Source organism: Mustela putorius, unplaced genomic scaffold (assembly GCF_011764305.1).
Source record: "Mustela putorius furo isolate JIRA1106 unplaced genomic scaffold, ASM1176430v1.1 tig00003870_pilon_pilon_pilon, whole genome shotgun sequence".
NCBI lineage: Eukaryota > Metazoa > Chordata > Mammalia > Carnivora > Mustelidae > Mustela > Mustela putorius.
This window is the reverse complement of record NW_025422022.1, coordinates 7143671-7163414: the sequence shown is the minus strand read 5'-3', so window position 1 is coordinate 7163414 and position 19744 is coordinate 7143671. Positions and strand designations below refer to the sequence as shown.

Here is a 19744-nt window from a genome sequence, read left to right as displayed (position 1 = left end):
AAGAGATAGTATCAGCTTAAATTTCATTTATCCAGTCACAGTTTTAATAAGTTCTACTGGCTTTAGTTAAATTTCAAAGTTTAAATATTTTTCACCAATGCTTTCCTGAAGCAACTGAAATGGGGCTCCAGGCTAACTAATGAGTTAGGCTCTGAATCAAGAGATGGAAGCCTGTGCTTCAGAAACATCATGTAGGAATGGGAGCCAAGAAGCCCAGAAGATGAAAAATATGCATACTTCTTCTAGAAAGAAAAATAATATACAAAAAATGCTAGTCTAGACTAGGGATTGGGAAGTACAGGTCTCAAGAAAATTCTGTTCTCCATCTGTTTTTTGTAAAAAAACAAAACAAAAACAAACAAATAAACAAACAAAAACTGGAACTGAAGCTTAGCAGTTTGGTTATGTATTGTCTTTGACTGTTTTTCTGTACAATAACAGAATTGAGCAGTTGAACCATAAAGTCTAGAATATTTACTATCTAGCTCTTTACCAAAAAAGTTTTTCATTCTTGCTCTACACTGACATAGATATTTCTCTGTTGTTCACTCATGACATACACACAATTTTTAAGACATTTTTATGGTTGGGATGCCTGGGTGGCTCAGTTGGTTAAGCTCCTGATTCTGGCTTGAGTCATGATCTTGGGGTCTGGGGATCGAGCCCTGCATTGGGCTCAGCAGGAAGTTTACTTTCCCTCTCCCCTTATCCCTGGTCATACTCTCTTTCTCTGTCTCAAATGGCTAAATAAAATCTTTCTATAAAAAAAAAAGGTATTTTGGGGTGCCTCGGTGGCTCAGTGGGTTAAGCCTCTGCCTTCGGCTCAGGTCATGATCTCAGGGTCCTGGGATCAAGCCCCACATCAGACTCTCTGCTTAGGAGGGAGCCTGCTTCCCCCTCTCTCTCTCTCTGACTGCCTCTCTGCCTACTTGTGATCTCTGTCTGTCAAATAAACAAACAAAATCTTTTTTAAAAAAAGGTATTTTTATGCTTACTGCTTTTATCAGGTTAGGGCTCCTTATGTGTTTTGTTTATCTATTACTGCATAATGAATCTCTGAAGACTGAATGTCTTGAAATACCAACCATTTGATTTGTTCACAGTTCTGTGGGTTGAGAACTCAGGCAAGGACACATCATGGAAGGTTGTCTCTGCTCCACCATGTTCTGGGGTTTTAGCAAGGTGGCTCCGGTGGTTAGGGTCTGGTTTGAATACTTCTGTTGGGACCATGTGTCTGGGATCTTGGTTCCTGCTCTCACCGCAGTCCTCATTTTCCACATGGGTCTCTCTCTGCTGATATTTGGGCTTCTTATCGGCACGGTGCCTAGGGTCCAAGTAGCATCTTTCCAAGCACAGAAGGTAGAAAGTACGGATATCTCAAGGTCAAGCCTTCAAAGTTATATGGCGACTCCCACTGTATTCTATTGGTCAAAGCAAGCCACAGGGTCAGGCAAAGGAGGAATAGATTCTGCTTCTTGATGTGAGAGCAGAAAGGCAGCATTACAAAACAGCATGTTGGGTTGGAAGATATCGTGTGGCCATCTTTGGAAGCATAACCTACCATGTTTTGCTTTATTCATTTCTGTGTACCAGCTCCTAGCATAGGGCTTAGCAAATATTTGTTGAACAAAACAAACAAATTAATAGAAATGAAAGGACGTAGGTGTTACAGATAAACCTGAGGATGGGTTCCAGTTTTGCCACTGCTTGTAACTATAAGCAATTTACTTACCCTTTTGGGAGCTATTTTATCCTGTATGAAACTGGGATAATAATACCTGTTCTTGGATACCGTGGTTCTTGTGGAAGTTGAAAGATTATATATAACAATCTAACATGTAGATTTTTCATAAAGGCAATTAATATTATTAACATTAATAATAATAAAATGTGAAGAAAATGTCTTTTCCAAAGGTTAAGATTGAGGCCAAAGGTCACACTGGCAAGATTTCTCATTTCTCACATCTGTCTTTCTTTCTGGTCTTCATACACACCGAGCTTTTTATCACATCAGGGACCTCACAGTTGATGTTTCCTGTGTCTGGAATGTTCTCTTCATTCGTAGTAGTATAGTTAGTGGTGAACACTGCAAGCCTCAGCATCAACTTTTCCTCCTCAGGGAGGGCTTTCCTGACTACCCTACGGAAAGAGGTACCCACCCCTCCTCTAATGATTTACTTCCTTATCACTTTGTTTTCTTCTTTAAAGTACTCATACCAGGGCACCTGGGTGACCCAGTTCGTTAAGCCTCTGCCTTCGGCTCAGGTCATGATCTCAGGGTCCCGGGATCCAGTCCCTCGTCGGGCTCCCTGCTCAGCAGGAAGTCTCCTCCCCAATCCCCCCACCTGCCTTTCTGCCTACTTGTGATCTCTCTCTGTCAAATAAATAAATAGGATCTTTTTAAAAAATTTCAAAAGGACTCATCCCAGCTTAAATTAATCTTTTAGAGTTATTTCATTTATTTATGATTTATGATTAATGTCTTTTTCACTAAATGGAAGCTGTAGTCAAGGAAGAACCTCTCTTACCTGGTCACTCCTGGGTCTCTAGGCCCTGGTTCTAGAATGCCTGGCTTATAACAGGCAATCAGTAAATATTTACTGAATGAGGGAAGAAAAGGATAAATGAGTGATCTGTCAGCTTCTCCCTCTCTCCCACCACCTTTCGTTGTCATACCTATTTATTTACTTTCAGTCTCTCCCTTCTTTGAAATCACTACCATTAAAAAAGAAAGAAGTAATATGGGATAATTAACCAGTATGAACATTTCTTTTTAAACCAGGATTGAGGATATGGGGGCTGCCGAGACTTCTATAAACTTGTGTTTTAACCGGTCTGAGATACAATCTGAACAATTTCCTTGATGTTTTATTAGAGCTGGTAAATCATTTATTGGGGCAGCCTTTACCTAAATCCTCTCCAAATCCCCATAAAATGCATTTAACACAGAATACTGTATGACCCAGCTTCAAAGATATATGTGACATTGTGGGAGAAGTATTTGCTACAGTGTAGCAAGTTTGAATGTGTGCATTTTCTTTCTCTATTTCCTATATGACCTAACTCACTGCATTTCTCTTTCCCCTGTGCCTCATTGTAACATGCCGATTTGGGTAAATTTGGTAGATTGCTAAGGCTTCAGTCAATCACAGCTTCCAATGTTTTAAAAAAATGTATAGGACCTTTAGCTAGTCAAATGTAAGTTTATTTTGTTTGAAACTGTCAATATATTTTTTTAAAGTTTCCAAAATGTTAAACTGTTAAATTTTCTCAACCAGATACATGCTGGTGTGATGGGATGACTGTCGTTTGCTTATATTTTGAGATAACATGATCTATCCAATGTATCCCTCCACACTTTTGTAATACAAGATTTATTTCCAGCATCAATCATTTGGATGCACAGTGGTTGGTTCTGTTCTATGCTCCCATAACACCTTGCACATTTTCTTTGTGCCCCTTGGCTCACGGTGAGGTCTTCCATAGTCCCTTTCTTTCATTAAACTGGACACTTAATAAATTTCACAGGGGTAGAAATTAAGTCTCATGTTCTTTCCGGTCTGACCACAATGATTGATAAATTATAAATACTTTAATAAAATTTATTGAATTAACACATGAAAAATAAGAGGAAATAAGAATATTGGCATCCCTGGGGCACCTGGGTGGCACAGCTGCTTAAGTGTCAGAATCTTGGTTTTGGCTCAGGCCATGATCTCAGGGTGGTGAGACTGAGTTGCAAGTCTGGCTCTATGCTCAGTTCAGGGAGTCTGCTTGAGATTCTCTCCTTCTCTCTCTGCCCCTACCCCTCTCCCTTGAGCATAAGAGCTCTCAAGTGTGCACTTTCTGTCTCTCTCCCTCTCTCTAAAATAAATAAATCAGTCTTTAAAAAAAGAAAGAAAGAAATGATGTTAGAAATTACAAGTACAATTGAGGCTGTGTTGGGATACAATTATATGCACCCATGAGAACATGCATTCCTGTTCAGTTCAAAAAATATATTGTCCACTAGGAGCTTTATTTTTCACTTCATTTCAATTAATTAATTTTTTAATTTATTGATTTATTTTGAGAGAGAGGGAGAGAGAGATAGCATGAATGGGGAAAAGAGGCAGAGGGAGAGAAAGAAACTTAAGCAGGTTCCACACCCAGTGCAGAGCCCAAGATGGGGATCAATCTCAGGGCCCGGAGATCATGACCTGAGCCAACATCAAGAATCTCAAGGGGGCTTAAGTGACTGAGCGCCACAGGGACCCCTGGGAACTTTTTTTTGAAATTTATTTTCCTATGAGGGTAAAGATTTCAATGAGAAAGCTTACAATGTCCATTCAGTTAATTACATAAATGACCACTCATTTGCCTGTGTAGACAGAGCAGTGGAATCTCATTGCCTATGAGATTTGCCGAGTGAACCAGATTTCCCTGGGTCCTAATGTAGTACCTTAATCTCGGCATAGTGACTTCTTCACAGAAGTAAACCAGATTATGTGTTAAATTCCCCTGGAAGTTAGTGCTATCGACTGCTTCAAGGCAGTGGTTGAAAGAAGTTAACATAGTTTTCAGAGGTACCTGACTCCCAACTGGGGAGAAGGTTCTGTAACAAGACAATCTAAAAATGTTTCCATTACTATTCAAATACAACTAGGTGGGTAAGCGACCAGAGAATCACATACTTTTAGAGCAGGAAGGGGGCTTGGGGATTATTTAGTTCAGCCCTGTCTGTTTATACAAGTATAAAGCTGAGACCTAGAGACGTTAAGTGACTTGCCTTAGGTCATGCAGCTCGTAAGTAATGGAAATGGGACTAGAACCCACTTCCTTTCCACCTTAATCCAGTCCCAATTGTAAAAAGTAAATTCTCCCTAGGACTCTGCCAGTCGTTTTATAGTTTCCTGTTTTTATCAATGGCAAGGTGCTGTGATATTCATCAGTACTTTGAATAGAAAGTGCTAATTCCTGGGAAAATACATATAATGGATTAATGTCAGTTTTCTTCTGCCATGGGGGGTTGGGGAGAGGGCGGATACCTCCGTGTGTGTAAAAAGCACACGGGGCTCTGGCCACACAGGGTGTTCTCAGCCAGTTGTTTATGTGGCTGACCTGAGTTTGTGGCTTAGGGAAGGTATGAGTTAACGGTAAACATCACAACAGGAAAGTTATTCTTTAATAAAAGTGATACACTTCCCTTTTTTATAACACACATGTGATTTGACGTTGAAATAAAATGCAGATGCTACTTTGATTGGCGTGTTCCCTATTGTGCTTTTCCAAAACACCTTCACATATGGTCTGCCTCATTCCTGAGAAATGACTTGTTGTTTATGTCATACAAACAGAACAGATTGATTTTACAGTGAGTAAGGAGGATGATGAATTGTACGTTGGAGAGAAATCCTTGTCTCGGCAATCTAAACACTTGAAAATAAATGTTGCCTTTTGGAAAAGGCTCTTATGATACACCCATGGTCCCTGCCTTTCCTGCCCCCTTTCTGGGGTTAAATGGATACACACATGTAGTGTCAGTAGATAGAAAAGGTAGTTACAATAACCTCAAGATATAATTGTTCTTTTCACCATTTAAACATACCTGGGAGACCTAACAAGTCAAGAAATGGCAGCGTTGTCCCAAAGAACCAGCTCCAAACATCTATTTTCAGTGTTGTATCTGTCCTATGACCAGAATAAAACATTTTGCATCTTGGTAAGAGAGTAGTATTATTTCTTTATCAGACAAGTCCATTGTAAATATGACATTTTTACCAGAAGCTTCCTTAGAGGTCTCCAACTTTTATCCCATCAGGATTATCCTGCACAAGACACTGAAAGTGATGCTATGTGCTCACTCCTCTGACAAGAGGTTAGCCACATCCATTTTTGCAGAATTTTACAGTTTATTAAGCCCTTAATCTTATTCCTGTATTTTTTTTTAAATATAGTGCTCAAGACAGCCTTGTGATATAATATTATGCACCCCACTCTACGAATTATATAAGGGCAAGTCCAAGAAGCTCAGGAGGTTTCCTTACTAACAATCAACCAGCTAGCTGGTCTGGATGCTTTCCTATCCTGTTCTCTTTCCACTATGGCCTCTTCTCTGGCATGTTTCTACTATAGTACTTCCTGACTAGCCTCCACGTCACATGCGGATTTTGCTCTGTGTATTTTGTAGCTTTTACTGTTTTAAGTTATACCTTACTGGTGTGTCCCCCGGAGGTGGGTAAATGGGAGGTGAAGATAAAATGCTGTGGAGAAGGGGGTTACTAAGTAAGTCAGTTCTAGAATGACCCAGCATAGCCAATCCCTGTGGAGGTACATTCCTGATAGTAATTTATCAACAATCCACATACAATTAGGTACTTTTTGACTGATGTCTTCATCTTACGAGGTATGGCTAAAGCATGACCATCTATTCCTACCCAGAAGGAACAAATCTTACTGGCTAAGAATAAAACAAACAAACAAACAAACAAACAAACAAAGAATATAGATTCTGGAGCCATAATACCTAAACTCAAGGAAATCAGTCTTATAAATTAGGCTGAGCAAGATTGAGCAAACCTTGACATGTTTCTCAAACTTTTTGTACCTCGGTTTCTGTGAAAATAGTCACATTTTCCCTGCTATCTCAAAGTAGCTCTTTCTATGAAAGCTTTTGTAAGTTGAAATGGAGCAAATCGAAAATGCAAATGCCATTAGTTTATATGAACACATCTTTAAGCATTCCCAAAAGCCAAAAGTTACCTCTTTTAGGCTTTTCTGATACCTTCAGACACATCTTGCTAACGGATGCACAAAATAAGTTGAGATGAAGCACAGATGCTCACCGCCCCAGTTCAAAGCTATGGTGGCTTGAGGATGAGATGCTGAGTGTAGCTCCTGGGGAAAGAACTTGGTGGTACCATCCTTGCTGCTCTGGGAAGGCCTTGCCTCCACTAATGGCTCCCTGCAAAACAAATGCTGAATGCTATTTTCAATTTTCCCTTTTTTCATGAAAGTAAAAATGCTCTTAGGATTTCTTTTGGTTTGCAAAAACAGGACCTAACGTAGGTCTTTAGTAAATGCAAAGTAGCATAACTTGAACTTTCAAATAGCAGGTGATACCTGAGTCTGTAAGATAGAGGATTTGCTTTATTTTAGTGACTTCAAATACATATGTAAAACAAACAAATGACCAAAACAAAATGGGACAGTGTAAATGCTCGGAGAACATAGTAAATGCTCAATAAATGTTAGCTGCTATTACTGAGGTTCCCTTCTCTCTTCTACCCTTATGCTTTCCAACCTGTATTTAAACTATTCAAATAATGACCTGTGTAGGGAAATGAAATATTTGCTAGCAACTAAAAGACCTGCAATGGGAAAACAAAATGTTCAGGGTAGAAAAAAGATACCAGAGGAGTAAACATAATGTTTGTTTTCCATTGCTGCATCACAAATGACTCAAACTGCTATTAGCAGCTTAAAATAATACTTTTCTTTCTTTCTTCTTCTTTTTCTTCTTTTTTTTTAACCCCACAGATTCTGTGAATCAGGAATTTAGGCATAGCTTTGTCCTCAACCAAATATCTTATGAAGCCATACTGAAGATGTTAGCTGGGCTGCATTTTCATCTGGAGGCTTAAGAGGGGGAAGAATTCCCTTCATGTTCATTCAGATTGTTGCAGAACTTATTTCTATGTGGCTGTATGAGGACAGCCTTGACTTTTTATGGACCACAGTTCCTAGAGGAGGCCTGTAGGCCCATGCAGTGGGGACTTCTAAACCCACAAGGGTAATCTTTCATTTCAAGAAAACTCTTAAGGCTTTTACCTGATTAAATCAAGACCTCCCAGGATAAATACGTTTGATTAACTCAAATCACCTACTTGAGATCTAATTACTTCTGCAAAATCCTCCACCTTTGTCATTTTCTATTGGCCAGAAGCAAGGATTTGGTGACTTCTGCACTTTAGGAGAGGACTGTACAGAGCATGAACACCAACAGGCCAGAATTGTGGTGGCCTGCTCATGATGTTCTCATCTGTCTGTGCATATTGGAAGATGATAGGATGGGCTGTGGCTCTTTGTAGTACTGGGCAACTGTTTCTCTACTAGCATTCCAATGAAGAACCACATATGGAAGATTCCAGTCCTGTTTGACTTTTAGCTGATAGCTGTGTCTACTTCTTTCCTAAGTATGGTCCTGATGCTGAGAAGACCCACACTCAGGTCCACGGGTGGTTCCCAGCAGCCCACTAGGCTGAATATGCTCCCTTCTTCCTTTAAGAAGACTTTTTGTTTCTTTATGCCTTGATACTGGGCACTGTCCCCCTCGGGCCCATCTTCTGCCTGTACCCATAATTTCATCTATAGATTGGTTTTAGTTGTATTTTTATGAATAGTGTTTTCTTTTGATTTTATGTTTCATGTCTACTTTTTATAGTGCTGTTGGTGCTCAATTAACTCATTGTAAAGGATAAAGACTGCTCACTAACAGAATTTCTCCTTGTTTCTTTAAAAATATATATACATAAGAAACTTCCATAAATTGTCTTATTTCCTGGACTCCATAGTTCACTAGATTCCTAGACTGATAAAAAATACCATATCACCTTTTTCTTTATCTACATCTACCTAAGTAGAATCACAAAACAAAATTTACTTACCATCAACATCTTCTAGAATACTTTAAGGCTTTGTCCTTTCTAACTTCCCTTCATATAAAAGCAGAGTTATGTGTTGTGGGGGGCACTGTTGGTTGCCACCAGCAGCCAGTCCTCTTGCCTGTCTTTCTAACTGGTAATCCTGCCTCCAAAGATTGAAATGGTGGACATTTACCCAATCTGTCATGCATTCTGGGTGGTGATGGACCCACTTCTAGCCACTGAGAGGTAAGAAGCTTGCAGCTTGGGCTTCCTTCCATTGGAGAGAGAAGCAAGTAAGAAAGGGAACCCCTCTTTACCACACTCTCATTTCTTCCCACTGGGGCTGTTGCTGTGTGGCTGTGATGCTAGAAGTCTCTGGAGACATTTCACAGCAGGAAGAAGAAAATGGGAAAGAAACCAACCTCGCACCCTGTTATTTTGAGCCATTGCTTATGACCTTCTTTTACCTGTCGCAAGGGTTTTTTTTGCATGAGGCAATTAAAGGCAGTTAATGCTCAATACTCTTGGATGAACATTCTGTTGTTCATAGCTGAAAGCAATCTTACTGAGACAATGACTCTGAATGTGGTTCTGATACACTGAGGAGCAGGTGTTCTTTCTTTCACTTACTATTTATCAGGTTTACATGGTGCCCTAAATTGTGGACACATAGTATTAGAATCCTTTCCTATTGCCTGAGATCCACCAAAGCATAGTGTGTAACTAGTTGCTTTTTAGCTTAGTACAATTTGGAAAATGGGCACAGCATGGTGCAGGAGAGTCTTCTCCATGGTTACCACATCGATTCAGTTGGGAAAGTGGAGAATGAGGTGAGTAGAATTAATTTACCCAACTATCTGGAAATCTAACATGACATCAGTGATAATATTTAAATATCTAGGAGTTCTGGATTATAAGTCAGTCCAAATTCAAGCTGCTTGATTTAAATGATGGAAGGACAAAGCTGGGCATGAAGCAATGCAGGCATTTATTTGATGCAAAAACTCAAATGACCAGTAAAATAGATAATGTTCTGTTGTAATCATTTGCAAGCAGCACCAAGAAAGCAATTGAGTAGGTGTATTTTGAGTTCAGGCATTGTAAATTCTCTCACTCTCATATACTTTATGTCTTCTTTAATAAACTGGAGAATTACGGGCCAGCTTCATTGGTGACGGTAGGTGGTCATTCATTTCACAATCCACTAATTTTCATGATTATTCAGTATTTTATGTTACCTAAACTGCTTTGGACTTTGTCTCACTCAAATTGTAATATGGCAATAGCTTATATGATTTCAGAATCATTAATTCAATTGGTGTTCTTAGTATACAGGAGTTATAACTCTTACCTCTCCCAAAATGAACAAGATCTCAAAGGTCCTAAATATGCTGATGGCATATAAAATGTTTGAAATATGTATCAGTAGTCTGTTGACCTAGTGTGTCTTGTTGAAAATATGCAGAGTCCAGGGAAAATTCCTAGGAAGGAAAAAATTGATACTGATTATGTCTAATTTTACCTTAAAGACAGAAATGTGTATCTACCTGAAACTTATTTCTACCTTAACAACTGAATTCTAACATAACATGGAACAAATAATAATAAACAGGTTATTTAATATTTTTAAGGTTTTTGTTTGTTTCTCTTTGTATGATGTTTTACAGGGATTTTGCAGGAATGTATTATAAGGACTCCTAATTCTATATTCTGTCTCTTTGCTTCATCTTTCTGTTGTAGCCCTCCCTACCTAAAATTTGATGCTTGTTGATAGCTTTCTGCTGAATTGTCGTAAAATATATGCTAATACTTACAGGGATGGATCACTTACTGTATTATAAGGCTATTCAATTAATTTTGGACATTTTGACATGTCCAAAATTACTAATATTGAGTAAATTCCATGTCCCTATATTTTAAATTATTAGTACCAGATTGATTCATTAAGACCCCAAGTGAAAACCCAATCTACTTATTGCTCTGTTTATTTATCTTCTATCATCTATCTATCATCCATCCATCTATTTATCTATCATCATCTATCTATTTCTCTTTGCATCTCTCTATCTCAGGATTTAAAGATTTGTTAGATATAATTTAGATCAATTATTTTTCAGGTTATCACATTTTGGTTCAATATCTCTCCCCATCTTCTTAGCTAGTCACCCCTGATAGTGATGAGAAACTTAACCACTAAGTGAATAAAGCTCTGCATAAGTGCTTTGGAACAGCTCAAGGATGGGTATAGATGTAGTTTATATCTCTTAGGAGTGCAAAGAACAAGCAGAGTATACACTTTTCATTCATGGACTAAACAATTATAATGGCTTAGTCTACTTGTGGATTTGGTAGACACTAGTCTGCTCTCTGATACTTAGCTCTCTTTTTCTAGGTACATGGAAGACTACATTCTCTGGTTTTCCTGTAGTTGATCAAGTTCCTTTGAATTATTCTGGCAAACAAGTTAGGAGCAGAAAGGGTGTAGATCCTTCTTGTGCAAAGCACTGAATTGTTAGTGTGCGTTCCGATCCCTCCTCTGTCCTGCATGGTGGTGGTAGAGGGGCCCTTGTGTGGAGATGACAGGATGAACAGATCAAAACAGCTTGGACCACAGAGTTTTCATATGGAAGAAAACCAGACTGAAGCATCCTCCTGTAGCAAAACTTTCATGAATGAGAAATAAACTTGGCTGTGTTAAGACATGGAGATACGGAAGCTGCTACCATAGTCTGAGGTAGTCTACGTGAATAATGCAGTGGGCAACTCTAAAGGTCTGCATCCACTAGAAACATAAATATATATTTTTTAAATTAATTAAATTTAATTTTTTTCAGTGTTCCAAAATTCATTGTTTATGTGTCATATCCAGTGCTCCATGCAATATGTACCCTCCGCAATACTCACTACCAGGCTCACCTCAACCCCCACCTCCCTCCCCTCTAAAACCCTCAATTTGTCTCTCAGAATCCACAGTCTCTCATTGTTTGTCTCCCCCTCCAATTTCCCCCAACTCCCTTCTCCTCTCCATCTCCCCATGTCCTCCCTGTTATTCCTTATGCTCCACAAGTAAGTGAAACCATATGATACTTGACTCTCTCTGCTTGACTTATTTCATCAGTGTAATCTCTTCCAGTCTCATCCATGTTGATATAAAAGATGGGTATTCATCATTTCTGATGGAGGCACAATACTCCATTGTATAAATGGACCATATCTTCTTTATCCATCTTCTTTATCCATATCTTCTTTACCCCAAGAGGGCATCTTGGTTCTTTCCACAGTTTGGTGGCTGTGGCCATTGCTGTTATGAACATAGGGGTAAAGGTGGCCCTTCGTTTCACTACATCCATATCTTTGGGGTAAATACCAAGTAGTGCAATTACAGGGTCATAGGATAGCTCTATTTTTAGTTTCTTAAGGAATCTCCACACTGTTTTCCAAAGTGGCTGCACCAACTTGCAATCCCACCAACAGTGTAAGAGGGTTCCCCTTTCTCCACATCCTCTCCAACACATGTTGTTTACTGTCTTGTTGATTTTGGCCATTCTAACTGGTGTAAAGTGGTGTGTCTCAATGTGGTTTTGATTTGAGCCTCCCTGATGGCTAATGATGATGAACATTTTTTTATGTGACTGTTAGCCATTTGTATGTCTTCTTCGGAGAAGTGTCTGTTCATGCCTTCTGCCCATTTTTTGATGTGATTATCTGTTTTGTGTGTGTTGAGTTTGAGGAGTTATTTATAGATCTTGGATATCAGCCCTTTGTCTGTACTGTCATTTGCAAATATCTTCTCCCATTGGGTGGGTTACCTTTTTGTTTTGTTGACTGTTTCCTTTGCTGTGAAGAAGCTTTTGGTCTTGATAAATCCCAAAAGTTCATTTTCGCCTTTGTTTCCTTTGCCTTTGGAGACATGTTTTGAAAGAAGTTGCTGTGGCCAATGTTGAAGAGGTTATGTTCTTCTCTAGGATTTTGATAGATTTCTGCCTCACATTGAGGCCTTTTATCCATTTTGAGTTTATCTTTGTGTTGGTATAAAAAAGTGGTCAAGTTTCATTTTTCCACACATAGCTGTCCAATTTTCCCAGCACCATTTATTGAAGAGACCATCTTTTCTTGAGAAATTGTTTGAATATTGCTTGTGATGGGACTGAAGTATAGAGGTCAGTCTCAGCTAGCGATGAGTGAGCCTATTCAAATTTTATTCAGGTCTTTACCTAAGATGGGATCTTATTTAATCCTCAAAATATCAGGATGAAGTTGCTAATATAATATTCACATTGCCAGATGTGCCTGTCCAAATGTATGTTGCAGTAAGAAGGAAATACTGGATATATATATATATATATATATATATATATATATATATATATATGTCATATTCTTACATTGATAAAGCATTAGTCTATTTTCTACCTATTATACTCAAAAGCCATTTTCCTCTGGTATATTTTGGAAAAACAGCAGTCATTTTACTTCTATCCCAGAGTTATCATCTATGGCAATACCTTTCCAAGAAAGTCATGCTCCTCTTAGAGCTTCCTAGTTTCCCATGGATCTCATTCATTCTGCTCAAGGTGATCATTACCTGGACCTTTGGGATCACTATCTTCCTGAGTTGAACTACTTCTGTGCTGGCTTCTGTGGATGAGTGATGTAGTTCAGGCCACATTTTTCTTCTCTTGATTGGTTTTTCATAAACTGCCCATAATGCAATCACAGCAGCTTATGAATTTAATTGAGTCACCATAAGGTTGGTCTAACTAAAGAGACTACAATATAGGAGAAGTAATTTTCTTACTTAATGTAATGCTTAATGTTAAATATAACTAGTCTCAGAGTTCAAGGTAAAAGAATCAACCTTTAAGTTAAACCATTTCCACAATATTCCTTAATGGATATTCCTTACTTTCTAATCTTGACCTTAGTCATAAGGGCTGCACTTCCTTCTTATTTCTGAGACAGTCTCCACCATCAACTTTTACTGTGTCTGTTTCCAGCCTCCTTTATGAAACTCTACTCTCTATATACAGCTCTTTTTTTTTCAATTTAAGTTCAGGAGTTCTCAGTGGTCAAGAAATGTGGCCCATTAGAGGGCCAACCTCCCACCGATGTCTACTTTTTAGCCATATCAAAACCCAGATGGAACATTACAGCTTCTGTTTACCTTATACTCAAGAATACTCTCAGAGAGGCCATTTTTCTCACTTCTCTGTACAAACTTGGGTTAGGATTTGGAGAAGTTGGTCTTTCAAGGCCATTATAAATCTGACCTTATTTTAAAGCAATTATTGGCATACTTCTCTTGTGTCAATAGGAAATGATATGTGTGATTCTCCATATTTTCACATTATATGATGTTAGTCCATACAATTCTATAAATGCAGCAATGCACATGAATTTGGGGGGATTCACTTTTCTGTTTGTCTGACTACCATGAGAAGACATCCTGCCATCAACCCATTCACTAAATGAAAATAAAGTTCTTTTCCTTGTCCTCCTGACCACCATAGTTCTGTCATTAAATTATCATTCTCCCTAGCAAAACGTTTTGAATTTGAATGCTAGAGATAGCAATGGACACCCCCAGCACACACTTCAAATCCGTTCCTAAACAGTCTATGTCCTTTCCTTAAACATCTGTAGCAAACATCCCTTCTTCATTTTCTTTTTTAAGGCTAAATTATTATGCTATTCTCTCTTCTAATCTTTTGACTTCCAGAAGCTCCATTTAATCCTGTATTCTAGGAACTATCTAAATGAAGGATTTTTTTTTTTTAACATGAATTTCTTCATGCTTTCCCTTTGATGTCAGTAATAACTCTTAGTCAATGTTCCTTCTATGTGGGCACTATTCTAACTGCTTTGTATCATTTATTAGGATCTCAACAACCCTATGTGGTAGGTAATATTATCCCCATTTTACAGAGAAGGAAACTGAGGCACAGAAAGATTGGTCAATATTGTCACAGTTATATAGGTGGTAAGTGGTTGAGCTGGGATTCACACCCAGACAATATGAACTCCAAACTTGAATTTCCAGGCTGTGCTGTCTTCAACTAAAATGAAAATTTAAAAAAACAAACAAACAACTGCTTTAACAAAATCCTTCAATATAGCAGATAATATTTTAAAACTATTTAGCAGGCAGGGATTCCAAATGTCAGATAGGCACAGTTCTTTGACATGGCCAATGAGTCATGTGGCATAAACAAGCCTAGGAGAAAAGCCATGAATCACAATGAGGTTTTTAGAAAACCTCTACAAGAGCACAGGTGGAAGAGTTGCTTTTTTTCTTGTTCTTTTTTTTTTCCCCTTCTTTTTGCCACTTTGGGAGAAACATTTGTTGCACCCTGTGGATCTAGAGCAGGAGAATTGGGTTCAATAATAGTAAATCTTAAATTTATTCTTATCTTGGGTACCTTTCTGATTCTGGCTGATAGCAGATTAGAATCAAGGGAATAACTTAAGAACAGCAGTTCTCAGGATATCTTAAATTAAAGTTGTTTGGGGATTTATCAGTCCTCAGCAGTCTTCTCTAGATAATTCAGTTTATGGATTTGGGAATAGAGATTTTTATTCTTATTTTTAATTTGATTTCTGACCTTTATGCTCTCCTCTCCTTGCTCTCTCTTTCTCTCTTCCCCCAAATACATCCATTTTAGAGCAGTTCCTCAATAATTAATGCAATAATAGTACAAATGGTTTGAAATAAATAGCTTGGCTTATTTGGGGGTTTTGACCCAAATTGAGATTTAATGTAACCTCCCCAACCTCCAATACCTCACTTACTACCATATCCTTCTCATACCATCTCACTTCTCCCCTCCCTCCAGAGATACAGTTAAATAAGTCTTCCCTTTCTATTGATCCTTTCTCATTTCCTATCATCCACATTTCACCCTCCCCCATCTTGTACTGTTTTCATAATATGTCTGTGCTACTTGATTACATTGATCCTCTACCTTCTACTTTATTTCTCTTTTACTTGCAAAACTATCATCTACTAACCAGCGAGACCCAAATCTAAACACCTCCGAGATCTATATCTCCTATTACCTCATGAGCAGTACTTCAAAAGCCTAAAGTCACTATCTTGAAGTCACTGACCTTCTCCATCAACCAGGTCTGTTTCCTCATCTGAAAGCCAGATCATTTTTTTCAAATGATCTCTATTGGGTATACCCACTCAAGGGTATACCCAATATATATTCATATAATATATTCATTGGGTATACCCATTGGGTATACCTAATGAAGTGTCTCCTACTTCATTCTCTGCATTGAATTATTGATTTACTCAGAAAACATTTAATGGGCACCAAGTGTGGTGCTTAATTCTATAGATACAAAGATGACTAAGATGGTTATTTTATGATAGTTTAACCATCAGAACGTGTTTGGTGTGTGTTTTGAATGTTGTGTATCATTATAAAGCATGTTATTCCATGTGGGTTACTTAAAAGATACTGGGTTATAGATATTCTATTACTCTTTTCTATTACTCAGCTCTATGTCTTTCATATATCTTCATGTTGATGTGTATAATATACAAATAGTTAAGATAATGCGTATATTATTCTAACAGAGTCTATTGTGCTCCATTTCATATGATGCATTCTTTTTTTTTTTATTTTGAGACCACTCTCTAATCCCACTTATCAGCAATGATTATTTTTTTTTTAAAGATTTTGTTTATTTATTTGACAGAGAGAGATCACAAATAGGCAGAGAGAGAGAGAGGGAAGCAGGCTTCCTGTTGAACAGAGAACCCGCCAATGCGGAACTCAATCCCAGGACCTTGAGATCATGACCTGAGCCGAAGGCAGCGGCCTAACCCACTGAGCCACCCCGGTGCCTCTCAGCAATGATATTCAAGTAAATGTGTGCCATTCTGGTCCCATGTGGCATTTTTTCTGAGAAATGTGCCTAGGGCCATATTTCTGGTTCATAGTGTACCCACTTGTACCCACAAGTTCTATATCCACTAAGAGAGTAAGAAGAGCCTGTTTATCTGTCATATCCTTTGGCATATGACATTATCCAATCTTCTCATTTTTGCCATTATAATTAATTTCAAGTTGTATGTCATTGTTTCAATTTTCTTTTTTTCTAATTACAAACGAGTTTGAATGTTTCTTTCATATACTTACTACTGTCTTGATTTCTACTTTAGTGAGTACCTTGATCACATACTTTGTCCATTTTCTACTGAGTTCTCTATATTTTTCTTATTAATTTGTGGAACATTCTAGGAAATTCTAGATATGTGTGCCTTCCTGGTGTTATGTTTTGTCAATACCTTTTCTCAATCAGTTTATCTGTCTGCTAGTTTTTTCCTGCCGCTCCTTGCTAAATTGAAATCCTTCATCATAATATCCTAACCCGTCACGTTTTTGCTTTATGGCTGTGGTTTTTTTTTTGCTGTTGTTGTTGTTTGTTTATTTGTCTTAGGTTATGCTTTAAAGAATGTTCTTCTTCACCCTAGATCATAAAGATATTTTACTTTCTTTTTCTAGCATTATAATTTACTATTTGCATTAATGTATCCATTCATTTAGAGTTCACTAAACCCCATTTATTTTAAATTCACATAGCAAAACGGTTTTCCCTTTTCTATCTACTGAAAAGTATGACTCTCGTTTATTACATAGATCAGGAAACTGAAGCTTGGCCATTTAAATAATTTGCCTTATGAAATAAACAATTAGGAGTCAGGCTGTGATTCTCACATAGGTTTCTTAACCTCAGAGATTGTAAATGCCCTTTCCTCTGTCCTTTCTATGGAAGTTCCCTTCTACACTGCAGTTTCCTCGAAGGCAGAGGCTATGAATTTTCATGTGTTTGTGCCCAGCATTGTGGAGAAAAACTGGCACATGCAATGGCTCAGTAAGTATTTGCTGGAGTTGAGGAATTTCATTCTAACACTCTCTGTCCTTTTACCCTCTGTAGATTATCATAAAAAGTTGTGGAATTGGCTCTTCATCCATTCTACGGACAAACTCTTTCCCCATAGTGCTGTCTTTTGATTAGATTGGCCTCAGTCTGTGAAGGCTGGACACACTCCAGGGCTTGCTGGTGGAGATTTGACACCACCATGTGACTTGAAGAGTGACACTTTGGTGGCATTAGTGGACTAAGTCCAGCAACTAATGGGGACATCAAAGATGGCTTTAAATCTGGGCCGCATTAAGGTAATTGTGCAGATCCCACAGCTCTGGAGACATGAATTTTCATCTTTATCTTGATGTTACATCGTTGCCACGTCCTGAATGATGAGCTTCCCAATGACGCACTTGCAAGCTAAATGAGAACTGTTGTCTCCTTATCCAACTGTTCATTGCTGGAGAGGGCAGTATGGAGAAAATTCAGTTCCAGTCTTTGGTTTTCTGCTGTGGATGACAGTATTTGGATGCCTGTGTGATTTTTCCAGGTGTTGGCCATGTCTGACCTAACTTTCTGCCAACTCATAATGATGTGGCTCTGCTAAGGAAAATCTCAGCCCATCTCTGAACCTGTTTGCTTGGGTAGTTCAGCACAACCATCAGTGCTTGTGTGGAGGATTGCCTTAGAGGTTTTAGTGGTGGTTGACTATCTAGTGGGGAAAAGAAGAAGTGTCCAGGAGAACAGAATTTAATTTTTATGTTGATATTTTTGAGCTTTGGTTGTAGTATTAGTTTGGGGTAGTGCAGGAAAACAAACAAGTAAGCAAACAGAAAATACCAGATTAAGTCTTCAGTATGCCATGCTAACCTTTAAGAGATGGAAGCCGAGCCTGCACTGATACTAATTTAGATTTCGAAGGCAGAGGCTAATTGGGAACTAGGGTCTAATGGGAGATGACAGCCTGGGGGAGACTGGAACTTTGTTTTAGAAGGGGCCAAAGAATCAAGAGAAGATCACTTATTCATTTTCTCAAGTATGGAAACCGTGCACACTTACTTAAGAAAACTGAGCATGGACTGGGTGCTAGGGATACAGAAATGTATCAAACTCAGCCTATACCAGCAAGGCACATGAACAGCTTACTCAGGTAAGGACATCTTGTTAATGTAGTAACTAAAAGTTAGAGGAGTTAAGTAACTCATGAAAATACACTCAGCTAGTAACTATCCAATCTAGACATTAGATCCTGGTGTTCTTTTAAGTCAGGTGCTATTTGCACAATGATGCAGATACCTGTCATCAGGTAAAGAACTTCATGCACTGGGAGTGGAGCTTCAAGGGAGGATCCTGAGTCACTGAGGAACCAGAAGACAGAGAATTTTGTTTTATTGGAAACAGAGAAGTAGATACCATGGGCAGATGGAGCCTATAGCCACAATTCTGTACATCAAGCTAGGGGACATCTTTCATTAATCTTTTAATATAACTTCCTTCCTGGGGCCAGGGTAGATTTTGGAGTTGGGATTGAGGCTGGTGATGAGTCAGGCTATACAAGACTTAAGGATGCTTGGCTATAAATTTTGGAAGTCTAGGTTTAGAAAGAATGGAACAAACTAGATCATTTTATCTTTTATCTAATTTGTTTTCAATAAATACATTTTTAATGGCTTCTTCAAAGTATTTGGATGCAGATTTCACAAAATAAGTACTGTTATTAAAACAGCATGCCCTATTTCTCTTAAGAACTAAAAGCATCATCAAACCTCAGAGTTGAAAAGGATACTTTACTAACTAAACATTTGCAACCACAAGTTGCACAAAACCTATTATGCTTCACATAGACTAACTGCAATTATGCAAAATAAAAGTTTAGCACACAACTGCCATTGGTTTGAAGTGGTTTTATTCTTCTGTACTTTTGTGGGATGTCTTTTGGAGATTCTTAATCTGGAAATATAGCTGAGTTAAGTGGTTAAGAGCACAAGTTATGCAATTTACTACTTGGCTTTATCAATTAATAATGTCCTAGTGTAATTTTAACCTCTCTGTGACTCAGTTTCTTGAGGCATAATGACAGTATCTATCTCACGGGGATATGGTAATGATTAAATGTGTTCCTACCAACAAAACACTTAGAATAGTGCCTGGCCTACAGTGAGTCTGTCATCATTAACATTGATTCTTACTGCTATAGGCTGATCCAAATTCTTTGTGATGCTTTATCCAGTTGTGAAAAT

At 38.2% G+C, this 19744-nt stretch overlaps 1 protein-coding gene across 1 annotated transcript in view; it reads left to right on the top strand.

Annotated features, from left to right (window-relative positions):
* Positions 1 to 19744, top strand: part of LOC101675906 — a gene marked incomplete at its 5' end in the record, with an annotated part of 303240 nt that overhangs the window by 164656 nt on the left and 118840 nt on the right. The window lies entirely within an intron of this gene.